We start from the raw sequence: 12,620 nt of genomic DNA on the forward strand, positions 1-12,620 counted from the left end.
TTACTTGCTCTGTGACTTGGCAACTCCATAAACTTCTCTGTGTCTTAATGTCCCCCTCTATAAGATGGGCATAAAAATACTTCCCTATTTCCAAGGGTGTTGTGAAACTCGGTGAATGAATGTTTGTAAAACGCTTTGAGATCTCCTGACGAAAAAGGCTGTTTCCATGCAAAGTATTAACTATCGGCTGGCCAGACAACACTGTTCATAATTGGCACTTGGAATTGTCGCACGTTGGTGGGTCAGCATGGAGGGAGCCAACACTGCAGCTGTCCGTGCTGTCTTACTTCTCTGGATAAACAGAAGACATTGCTACCCAAGGGTGTCCATTTCACTCCTTTCAGAAGCACTACATACCGGGAAAAGAAAAGGAAATGCGGTATTAGGCCAGGATCTAAAGCCCATCAAAAATCAGCTGGAGTCTTTCCGTTGACTTAAATGGACTTTGGATCAGGCCCAAAGGGTGTTAATTATTCTTTATCTCTGTTGTCTTCTGAGGATAAAAATACATTTAAAAGGCTACTTTGCTACTTTCTCTTGGTTATTGTGACCCCCTCCATCAGAATGGCTTCATGCTTAGCATATACGCTCCTCCTCCACTAAGTAGCAGTAGCTTGCAAACGTTGAATGACCCAGCTTCAACTTTAATTTTAACAGAGGTCAGAGCCCTACAAAATGGATGTGATTCCCCCTGGAGTATGTGGTTGAAATACCTTTTGTTACTGGAGTTGTTTTTTCTTGCATGGTGAAGCGCCCCGGATAACGCTGAGATTCGATTTCTAGATGTGTGCTGTACATCAAAGCACTGTTTGTGCCAAAGTGAATCTGCTGTAATAAACAAAGCCTATTGATTCACCACCTTTCTGAATCCTAGATTATCATTGACTTTTTGTTGCCCAGACTGTCAAACATTCATTCATTGTACAAGTACTTTGCTAACAGAAAGGAGTATTAATTGCCCTAGGAATGGGCAATACCATTTTTAATCACTCTTGCTTCCAATCTTATTGTGCATGCCCACTGCGTACACAATGCACTCACAAAATGCATTGTTTGGTATCGCTCAGAATATTTTTGGTACTGGCAGCTTGCTAGAGTCGATGCCATAAACCTACAGCTATCCCTCCTTTTCAACAGCGCTATGTTTGCCCCAATGTGTGTCCCTCCTATTGCAAAAATCTTTTAGAAAAGTGCACAATGTTTTGAAGCTCTTTTTTAAAATCCTATACGGGCATGTTACAAACACCACTGATGTAAGTGGAAAAACTCCCATTGATGTCAGTGGGCTTTGGATGACAGCGATATTTGCACCACTCTTTCATTCGAACGTGAAAACATCTCTGATGAGAAGGACTTTAAGCTACGGTCAACACTCAGGCAGAGGCGCTTAGAGGGTGCATGCACAAGGGAAGTACAGTGGCCCAGAAGCAGCTGCTAGACCCTTTCCAGAGAACTGGCATTACAGAGACCAGAGAATTGGCATTTTCTACAGTGGTTAACAAAGCAATTACCAATGGCCTTTTTACATATTTTTTTTTAATGAGGAATAATATGCATGTAGAAAAGATCTACTTAAAGGCTTCATTTATATTATTCCTACATTCCTACAAGACCTTTTCTACAGACATTTTGTCCCCCTTCCCTGCTCCTTGAATAGACCCATCTCCGCTGGCCATTGAGAAAGGAAACCGGGTTGTGAACTTGTCTCCTCTTGTGTGGTATGTATTTATGTAATGGTAGCCTCCAAAGGGCACATTTGGGATTGGGACCCCATTGTGCTGAATGTTGTACAAACACAGCAAGAGACAATCCCTGCCCAGAAGGGCTTGCAATCTGAAATTGCAGATGGAGGGCAGACAGTGGGGATGCAACATACAAGTCAATGGATTTGGTGAAGACTTGGTTCAGCTTTGTTAGTCACGTGGATTTTGTTTTCTTTTAGTTGGTGATAGAGGAGGAGATGAAGGGAGAAGGGGAGAGGAAGAGGGGAAGGTGAACAGATGCAGTTGTCCCCTTCCTAGCCATGATAGTCAGACTGGGTTTTGCAGGCACCCTGGTGGAAGTGAGTCTTCAGGGGGGATTTGAAGGAAGAGAAGCTAGTGGCTGTTCGGATTTAATCAGCGTGTTTTCTCCTTGTATAAGGGATAGCATGGGAGAAAGCACAGAGGTGTTTAAGGTAGTCTCTTGATCATTATGTAGTGGCATGCCGGGGTCAGGATTGGGATGGAATTCCGGGGGAAGAAGAAAACAAAGGCTTTGCATCCTCTAACTCTGCCATGTGCAGCGCCATTACGTCTCCTCAAAGGCAGAACTTGCTCTGAGTTACGCTCATTCTGAAGAGTTCAGCATCCCAGGCTAGTCATCCTGAGAGAATGAATGCACCTAGGATATAATTACAAGAGTGAGTCATTGTTTATTGTCACTCTTTTTAAAAAATCGGTGTCAGGAGAGAGTGGTGTATTTGGGGGCTGTTATTTTGTTTTCGTGACTATATGCATCTCTCGCAACGCTGAATTTAACTATCTCACTTGCACTTCCTAGTGCAGTGCAGTGCTACAGATCTTTGCCTGGTATTTAGATTATGCACTAATACTACCCCATTTGCCATAAAAACCTGGGAGGGAGATTGAAAATTGAATAACAAGCCTTTATGCTCATGTGCATTGGTCTGGATTGACGTGCAGTACCCAGCCAGTTCAACAGCCGGATCCCATGCTATGGCTGGATTTATTTTGTTGATGTAGTTCACCCTTGGAAAATCAAACAATTGTAGTAATCACCTATAATTCTGCATACACCCATTTGTCCAGTGGGACCCCAAAGCACGTTGCACACTTAGCAAGCTGGTGTGCAAGAGTTGCTGCACCTACTACTGCAATGCAACCAGCTCTGGAGGGAAACATGGCAGTTGTTTAACAGCTCACAGTAATGCTGCAGAGCAGTTGAGGACCAGAAATGATGAGTACCACCCTCTCTAATTGAAACTGAGGAGGAAAGCAGGTATTTAGGTAGGCCCAATGCCACTCTACAGGTTGGAATTTGATGAGGACACTGCACAAAGTCACAGTGAAGTCTCGAACAGTATTGCCAACCCCCAAAGTTGAAAAGTCATGAGATTGGGCCCCAAATCATGAGACTTTAAAACAAAATGAGAGAGTTATGTGGGCTGTTTTCTGATTTACGAGCTCCCGCTGCCCACCCTCAATAGGTGCGTGAAAATTGGTGGTGTCAATTTATAGCGAGACTTGTATAAATTAATTGTGTCCTTCTCCCCACATCAACTCTGTACCCCAGCCCCAAAATCAATTAATTTTGTGCCTCCCCCCAAGCCCTCACCTCTGCCCCACCTACACATCAACTCTGCCTACCCAGCCCCATAGCCGTTCTGTGCCCCGAAGCCCCACATCTCTCCCTTCCCCGCGTAGCAAGCCTCTGCTCCTACAGCTGTGGGGGTTCTTCATCCCTTCCCAGGCCTGGTGGTGGGGAGGGCAGCTCCAGGGGTGGTGTATGTGCGTACGTACATACATACACACACGTACACACACACACCCCCCACTATCTCCCAGCCTTAGGGGGCATCTCTAAGGCATCTCCTCTTCCCCTTCCGAGGCCTGGTGTTACAGTGTTAGAGATGGGTGGGGAGGGAGAGACCCATTTTTCATAGAAGGGGAGGGGGAAGCAAGGAGCAGATCCTCCCCCCTTCACCCCTCTCTGAGCTGCGTCGTCTTGTCCCGCCCCTCCAAAAACTTCCTCTGCTGAATTGGGGGTTGGAGGAGAGCTCTGGTGCCTGTCCCCTGCCCTCTGGGGAAGAACAGCAAGTCAGAGGTGTGACAGGAAAGTGGGGAAGGCAGCCGCTTGGAGGGGTTTTCCCCAGGGCAGGTGACAATTGCATGGGGGCTGGAGCTTCTTCTGATCCTGGGACGTGCTGCAGCAGGAGCTACAATTGCAGTCCTGAGGGTTGGCGACACGGCTATAAAGTCTATATAGGAGTACGAGTTACGGGGCTGGGCCTTAACCGTTGAAGGGCTCCATAAAGAGCTTTGGTGTAAACCGTACCTCCTACCATCAATTCCCGGGCTCGCAATCGCCTGTCCTCTGTGTCAGTACTTTCTAAAGAAGGGTAATTCCCAACATGTCAGATCTGCATTTAAACAGCACCCCAGCTAACACAGTGGAGTGCCGTTCGATGCAGGTAGCTAGCCAAACGTGGGTGGCTAGCCCGATGTGAAAAGGCCAAGGTTGTACAATGGCTATATTCCATTGCTGGGAATAAACAAGGCAGAACATTTGTAATTCCTCTCTTGTGAGGATTTTGACTTGGCCGCAGACTGGCCTGCTAAGAATCATTTCACGTGACACAGTCAGGCTGGGAAATGGCACGAACGTCCCATTCACAGCAATAGCGTCTGATTTTGTAGCCATCCTTTGATTCTGTAATTAAAAAAGTGGAAGCTTCATCATTTTCTGGTGCCCCACCATAACCCACCCTTTCCCCACTGGGTGCTCCAACTACCAAAGAGTTTCCAATTTTCCACTCTGCCAAGTCTGACTTTTTTTCTTATTTCCTCCAGATGTTAGGGGGAGTGGTGTTAAGTGCAAAATGATTTCCTGTGCCTTTTGAGCTGCAGTGGTGACTCCAGCCGGGCAAGGTGCTGCCTCAAAGCCGCAAGCATTTGGTGTGTTTTGCTGGCTCTGCTCCTCTAAAGCGTTTATGAAAGAGGAAGTGGGCAGGGCAGAATGTGTCTCCCTTGCCATGCTCTTCTCCAGTGCAGAAACGGATGCTGCCAGAGTGCAGCTAGAGCTATTGGTGAATCTAAGTGGTCTCTCTGCCAATTCAGGATTGCTCCCTGCAACACTCTAGGACAGGATTAAAGAAATTAGGGCGGGTAAAGGCTCGGTTTCTTTTTCAGACTTGAAGCAGGCAGACTTGCTGAACTGACTGCTCTTTCAAAGGCTTTGTCTTCACTACCCGCCGATCCGGCGGGTAGCAATCGGTCTATCGGGGATCGACTTACCGCGTCTAGTGAAGACGCGATAAAATCGATCCCTGATCGCTCTGCCGTTGACTCCGGAAATCCACCACGGCAAGAGGCGGCAGCGGAGTCGGCGGCAGCGCGGCAGCGGTCGACTTTCCCCCGTCCTCACAGCCAGGTAAGCCGACCTAAAATACGCAACTTCAGCTACGGTATTCACGTAACTGAAGTTGCGTATCTTAGGTCGGACCCCCGCTGTAGTGTAGACCTAGCCAAAGTTGGCTAGAGGGCGTCTCTTCCTAGTGGTGTTGGGTGGGAGGGGATTGGCCTTTGCTAACGAAAGGGCAGCCTATTCGGTAGCCTTCTCCCAAGCTGTACAAAGATCGGTAAAGACCTTTTCACGTGGAACACCTGTTAGGACAGAGTTCATCTGCTTCCAGAGTTTTATTTAGACTAATCAAGCTTAGGAACTGGACAGGCTGACAGATTTTCAGAACACTTGCTGTGATGAAGTCCGGAGCTGTGGAGGATTCAGTGGAGAAGAAAAAGGAATTCTCTCTGCACTTGTCGCCTCTGTGTGGTTTTGTGTTTTGTTCTAGTGATTTGTGCTGCATGCTGTCATTCCACCCTGCTCGGTGATCTCATCAGTGAAGCAGCCTTCTGCACCCAAGGTACTGCAGACAGTGACACCCATGACTCAGCAGATGGCAATCCGCCCTGTGAGTCGGTACTGAGCCAAGCCCTCAAGTGGCGTAGGGCACATTTTTCCACAGAGGGGCCACGTTCTGCGTTGACTGAGATGAAACTCATTGGGTCAGAGTCTCCGATGGTGTAAATCAGTGGAGCTCCAGGGCTGTTTGGAAAATGGCAAGGATCTCCCACGAAAAATGTAGACAAGTGAACAAATATTTGTTTTGTTTTTGAAAATGTTCAGATTTTTTTTTTTTTTTTAACAAAACAAAAAAAATTAATTTTAGTTTGAAACAAAACCAATTCAGATTTTGGTTTTTCAAACACAACAAAGGGAGCTTTGGGGGTGCCCCACCCCCATCTCTGTCTTTCCCTTTCCTGCCGCTCTCCCACTGGAAAGAAAGCAAAACAAACAAAAGGTTTTGACGTAAAAATTTTGACCAGTTCCATTGACATCGCTGGAGCTATGCCAGTTTACTCCAGCCAGGGATTTGGCAGATTGTTTTGAATAGGGTTATGTGGGGTGTAAGTTTGGACAGAAATTAGCACATAAAGTTCCAATTCTGCTCTGATACCTCTGGACTAGCTCCGTTACTGGCCCTTAGTGTATAAATTGCTCTGAAACTGCAGGGTGGAATGAGGCATAGCTTTAAACCTATTGATATGGGACTGGAAAAGCGACTGACAGGGAGTTCGAATGTCTGCAGTTATGGTCTGAGATCATTGCCACGCACTGCAGATCACATCATAAAAGTGAGGTGTGTTTTTTCTAATGTTTAGAGGCAAATACATGCACAGAAATGAGGCATCTATGTGTGCAAATGAGCAGTTAGATCTCCATGTTAGGTATGCTAATGAGCACCCAATTTTGTGCCTGAATTTGTAGAAAATCAGTCCCTCCCACTCTTATATATGAGCCTAGTTTACAGCAGTGGGGGTGTTTAAACAGGGCCTGTTTGGGACATTTGGAGGTGTAAATCAACACGTAAGCATGTGGCTACAATTTTCAAAAGCGTCTAAATGACTTTTGAAAATGCAGTGTAGGACCCTAAGTCACATAGGCACTTTTGAAAATTCTAGTGTGTGTGTGTGTGTGTGCGATCTACCAACACATACATCATAACAGGACACTCACTCGGTAGTACTAAACTGCACACAAACTTTCTAGAACAGATCCTCAGCTGATATATATTCATGTAGCTCCATGGACTTCAAATGGAGCTATGCCAAATGACTCCCGCTGAGGATAGCCCTATGCCATTAGAAAGGCCAGTACCGTTTTATGTCAGTTGAGTCAAGGTAACACATGATCTCACTTCTCAGATGTTGCAACATTTGAAAATGGGATTAATCCTAATTTGTGAAACTGGAGCACACGCTGCAGCTGTAACTGTTTGAACCTGACCTGGGTTTGTATTCCTTGATATAGCAAGTGTAAAACAATTTCCCTTTCAAGAAATCTGACTTCAGCCTGTTTTACTGTATAAATGTTTAAATGGCAAGACACACTGTTATTTCCAGTCGGGAACGTTTGATACAGATTGCAGGGAATTCACATCACTGTGCATTGTAGGCACAATGCAATAGCTGGTATATTAAAAAACAAACAAATGTATCTTTAATTATCATTCCAGTATATATAAGTTTATTATTGAAGCCTGGACTGGGCCTATATTGTTCTGTCTGATTAAGAAAAAACAGCAGGTCCATAATTGTGTGAGAGTGAGCAGACTGTTGTTAAACCAGCTGATCACACATTATATGCCATTCAAAGGGGATAAGAAACCAAAGAAACATTAACGGCGTGTAGGGGAACATCCCTGTCTAGAGACATCGACATTTTAATTTCACACAACCCTGTGTGGTTCTCTGAAGTAAGGATTGATGGGTGAATCTCCCTGGAGGTTTTGTGGGTTCATTTCAGATATGCACCCTGAAGTTCAGATCCTTGTCCAGTCTGCACAAATCTCTTCGGTATGCAAATCTGGGATGGAAATCTTATAAGAATGTGTCATCTTATGAGGCTTCCAGTAATCCTTGCTTTCAGCTGGGCTAGAAATACACAAGAGCCAGGGGGGGTGGATTGGGTTGTGGGGGTGGGTGGGTCAGTGGGAGGGGGTGATATGTGAATACTTCTGCTTCCAGCCCTGTATGTTCTGGGGCAGAGATTCAGGTAAGCTCTTATTTGACCTGGACCCATTCTCTCCTCCCCTCCCTCCCCATTGTTTTGGATTTGGATTCGGAGCATGTGTGGGGTTAATACATGGGAGATGTATTCTTGATTCTTTTACCCACACTGTGGAACTGCTCCTACTTTCTGCCAGTGTTACTGAGAGCGGAATCAGGCCTAGTTTCTCTAGGGGATGTGGCATACTTGTAGGACTGGTAGTAAAGATGTACCAAGTGTTCCCTGATGCACATGAAGGAGGGAGATGGCCCCATGCCACCCAGGCCTGTTCCCTCTGGGGCAGCATGTACTGCTGGCCGTGCTTGTCATCCTCATTTGCTCCTTTGATGTCCAAAGTGTCTGCAGCACCATTGTCACTGCCTCCTGCATAGGGGCACGGTGTGGAATGGTCTTCTGATGTCTTCTCCGGTGTCTAGCTGCAGGGCTGTGCTTTCCCTAAGCGGGGTTTGGGTTGCACCCTCCTATGCATGCAGAACGCGCCCGTCCTCCTGGAGCTGGTTATAGCAGGGGATTTAAACCCTGGTGCTGTTGTTGCAGTCAGTCGTGGCTGGTTGCCCCTTTGTTTCACTCTGCCTCCTTTGGACTGGGGAGGCCTAGAGTGGTTTTATTTTGGGGGACACTGTCCCTCTTTCCCAGGAACTCTTCTGCCAGATGCTGTTGGTTCCTAGGGAAGAGATGACTGTTATGAAGACACAGCTCTTCTACCATGTGCAGTCCACATGCCCGCAGTACTGGTTCATCCACCTTCACCAATGTTGGGGGAAGTTGACCCTCATCTACTGGGTCCATTGTGGCCCTTGGCTCGTTACCGTGAGCAGGGGCCCTTATCAGGTACTAGCAATCAGAGCACAAATGTCTTTGTGCTGAGACAAAGTTCAGGATCTATCTAACCAGTGTACTATCTGTATTGCTATATAGGTCAGAAACCTGGACCCACCCGAACTCCTGTGAGGCACCAGGATGCCAGTTGGAATCAAAATATTTCTGTTTTCAGCCAAAAGACTTCGCTGAAAAATCAGTCCAGTTTCAGGGTACAAGCTCTAACCAGAATCTCAAGGCATAGAGCCTGCTTATCCCTACTTAAGGTTATATTTGACATAAGGAACATCCAATTCAAACTGTCCACTGCTCGATGAACACACAGTGGTGTCAGCTCTCGCCATTATCACAAGTCTCTTCTGATTAATATTCATTCATAGGTTCCAAGGCCGGAAGGGACCAGTGTGATTATATTATTATTTATTTAGATCATATTTATTGTTTGTATTGTGATAGCACCTAGCAGCTGCAGTCATGGGCCGTGACCCCATTTTGCTAGGCACTGTACCAACACGGGGAAAAAATGCCCCAAAGAGCTTGCACTGAAAGTGGATGATTTGTAGGTAGAACTTGGCATGTAGGCTACTGTTTCTCTTATAGACTCTTGTGTTTAAGAGGGGTTACATAATGAAAATGGAGGAAGCTGATAACTTTATTTCTCTTTATCTTTATTAAGCTAATGAGGGACCTGACAGCGGCAAAAGGATTTTTGGAAAAGTTGTTTCAGTTTTGCCTTAGGGTTAATTGCCTTAGCGCTCACTGCCTGACAAGTGTGTGGGGGGGGGGGGGGAGGGGGGGAAGGGTTAGAGCTATGTGACTTAATTAACATACTGCGGGTATCCTCATTCACCGATAATGCTGCGGTTCTTGCCATGTTTGTCAAAAGTCCTTTGAATCAATATTTTACAGGACAAATTCTAAACGAGGCATCTTTTAAAGTTGTGGGGTGCTGGCTCACAGTGAGAGCTGGCTGGGTAAAACTTCTAACTCACCGTTGTTTTGTCGGCATTCACTGGTAGAGTAAAATTGGAACGTTTAACAGAGACAGCCTGATTTTTCCGAAGTTCTGATGAAGCCCTGCCTGCCTGCCTCCTTGGCAGCCCAAGCGACTCTAGGCCAGCCAGCCATGTAGACTGCCTCAGGGCTGCGGATCCTGGGCTTCCAGATTCCGTGGCTCCAGGCAGATTGCCTCCGCACCAAGACTCCATCCCCTTTCGCAGAGAATTTGGGGGGTTTGTTCCTAATCTGAATGAAACCAAATTTCAAAATATCGAAATCCTCCGTGAAACAGAATTGCCTATCTTGGCCCAACTCTGCTCATAACCTCGCAAAGGACTTTGGTTTTTGTACCATCTGCATGGTGCACTTGCATTGTTTTCATTACCAATCTGTGTTTCTTTGTCTTTATTGAGCTATGGAGAGAACTATGCAGAGTGTTTTTAAATATCAGATGTACTCGGAAAGGGAACTATATGCTCCCGTTAAATGATAACAAGGTGTGGTTTAAAATATCTATATTAAACTATTTGTTATCCACTGATCTGCTAGTTCAAATGATCAGGCCTATGTAATGGTTTAAATAATTCTTGTTAAGAAGGTACAGAGACCTAGGCTATGTCTACACTACTGCGGGTTCGATGCTCCGGCGATGCATACACCGGGGGTCGATTTAGCGGGTCTAGTGAAGACCCGCTAAATCGATGGCAGAGCGCTCTCTGGTCAACCCCATTACTCCACCAGGAATGAGAGGAGTAAGGTAAGTCCAGACACTGCAGTAAGTCAACCTAAGCTACGTCAACTCCAGCTATGTTGTTCACGTAGCTGGAGTTGTGTAACTTAGGTCGACTTATTGCGGTAGTGTAGACATAGCCCTAGAGTGATCAGAACTCAAGTCCTTTATTCAGGAGCAGGAATCAAGCAGGAAACTTCAGGATAAGATTTTTCCAGTATGTTTAATCAATGGATGATATCTAGGGGTACTGTTCATCCTCACAAGGGTGAGAGCAAATTGATAATCGTATTACTCAACATAGGTGGATTCTTTGTGTCCATTAATAATAGACCATATTTTGGATTTAAGAGCACCTCTAATTTAACTTACCACTTACGCTCTAAACACAGGATACATCAGCATGGAAGAAGGCCACGAAAACCCACTTAGGAGCCATCCCCTCCTATGGATTTAGCAGTTCTAACCCACAATATTTGTTCGTTTCTCATGTGTGTCTAACTGCATTCTTTAAACTGTTGTTTCAATGTTCCTGTTGCTTCCTGGAGTATTTTATAACCCACATTAACTTTATTTAAGGACATTTTTCTTTAAATTCTTGTCGTGCACGGTTGTTCCGTTGCAGAAATTCATGACCCTTGTTCAAATGACATTAGATCAAATATATGTGTAACATCTATCATCTCTGTTCCCTTCAAAATGCTGTGTTCCTCTACAAAGTCCCTTCTGGAGATCTTTTTTTCCTGTCAAATATACTTCTGGTTACTCTCTTGGGTATCATACCTGTTTCCTTCTGCTGTATTTTCTGTGATAACCATTGTACAGTGAGGGGACTAGAATTTTACCTAGAAAAGTGTTTTAAATGGACCCTGACTACTCCCTTGGAGCCTTATCTAAAGCCAGTGGAAGTAAAGGGAACGATTCCCATTGATTTCAGTAGATACCAGATCAGGCCCCTACAAAACAACAAAAACCTTCCTTTGAATCAAACTGAACGATTCCTTTTGCATCCTAAATTTGGCGTAATCTTTTTTTTTGTTCTATTGATGTTAAGGGCTGTGTCCGAGGTTCAGAGGCTTTTTGCTTCTTATTCCCTAGTATAGTACTCTTTGGGCAGGCCTTCACTACCCACCGAATCGGTGGGTAGTGATCGATCTATCGGGGATCGATTTATCATGTCTCGTCTAGACGCGGATAAATCGATCCCCGAACATGCTCCCCATCGACTCCGGAAATCCACTTCGTGAGAGGCGGAAGCAGAGTCGACGGGGGAGCGGCAGCGATCGACTCGCCGCCATCCTCACGGCCAGGTAAGTCGACCTAAGATAGGCCGACTTCAGCTACGCTATTCGCGTAGCTGAAGTCGGCCTATCTTAGCTTGACTCCGCCCCCTCCCCCCCCCACCCCGTGTAGACCAGGGCTTAGATTCTTTTCTCATTCAGTAGTTTGTGAGTATCTTCCTTGTTCATCCACACTGATGCTTGTTTCTTACCTTTATGGTATTTAATGTGGGCAGAAGGACAGCTCTGTGGGTAAAGGCAGAGGAGTGGGAATCAAGATACCTAAATCCTACACCCAGTTCTGCAAGAGCCTTCTTGTGTGACTTCGGGCCAGTCACTTTGTTTTTCCCAGATTTAGTTCCCCTTTCTGCAAAGGTGAGAACAATACTTCCCTACCTCACAAGTGCATGAAGGATTAATTCATTGATTGCAAAGCATTTTGAGCAAGTGCTGTAGCGATGTGCAAAGTATTGTTGATAATAAAATTCACCACATGAGGCTAGACTGTGCCTTTGGAAATAGCCTTGAGCAAGAAATGCACCCACCCCAGGAATAGCCTGCTATGCATTGTAACTTGGGCACAGCTGTTGAGTCACAATTCCCTCCTTGCTTCCAGGAGTCAGTAACTTGCTGATGACCTATACCTGTATCTGATTATTGCCTCTACCCTGTGCTGATTCAACTGTTGTGACCGACAAGGAGCAGTGTGGAGTCAAGACTCCACCTTTCCCCCCCACCCTCTCCAATCACTAGGGTTACCATACGTCCGGATTTTCCCGGACATGTCCGGCTTTTTGGTCCTCAAATCCCCGTCCGGGAGGAATTTCCAAAAAGCTGAACATGTCTGGGAAAATAAGGAGGCATGGTAAGGGGACCCCGCGTGCGAGTGGCTGCAGCAAAACTTACAACTCCCGCGATCTGCCGATCTGCCCGGGCACAGA

Source organism: Emys orbicularis, chromosome 7, assembly GCF_028017835.1.
Source record: "Emys orbicularis isolate rEmyOrb1 chromosome 7, rEmyOrb1.hap1, whole genome shotgun sequence".
NCBI classification, from domain to species: domain Eukaryota; kingdom Metazoa; phylum Chordata; order Testudines; family Emydidae; genus Emys; species Emys orbicularis.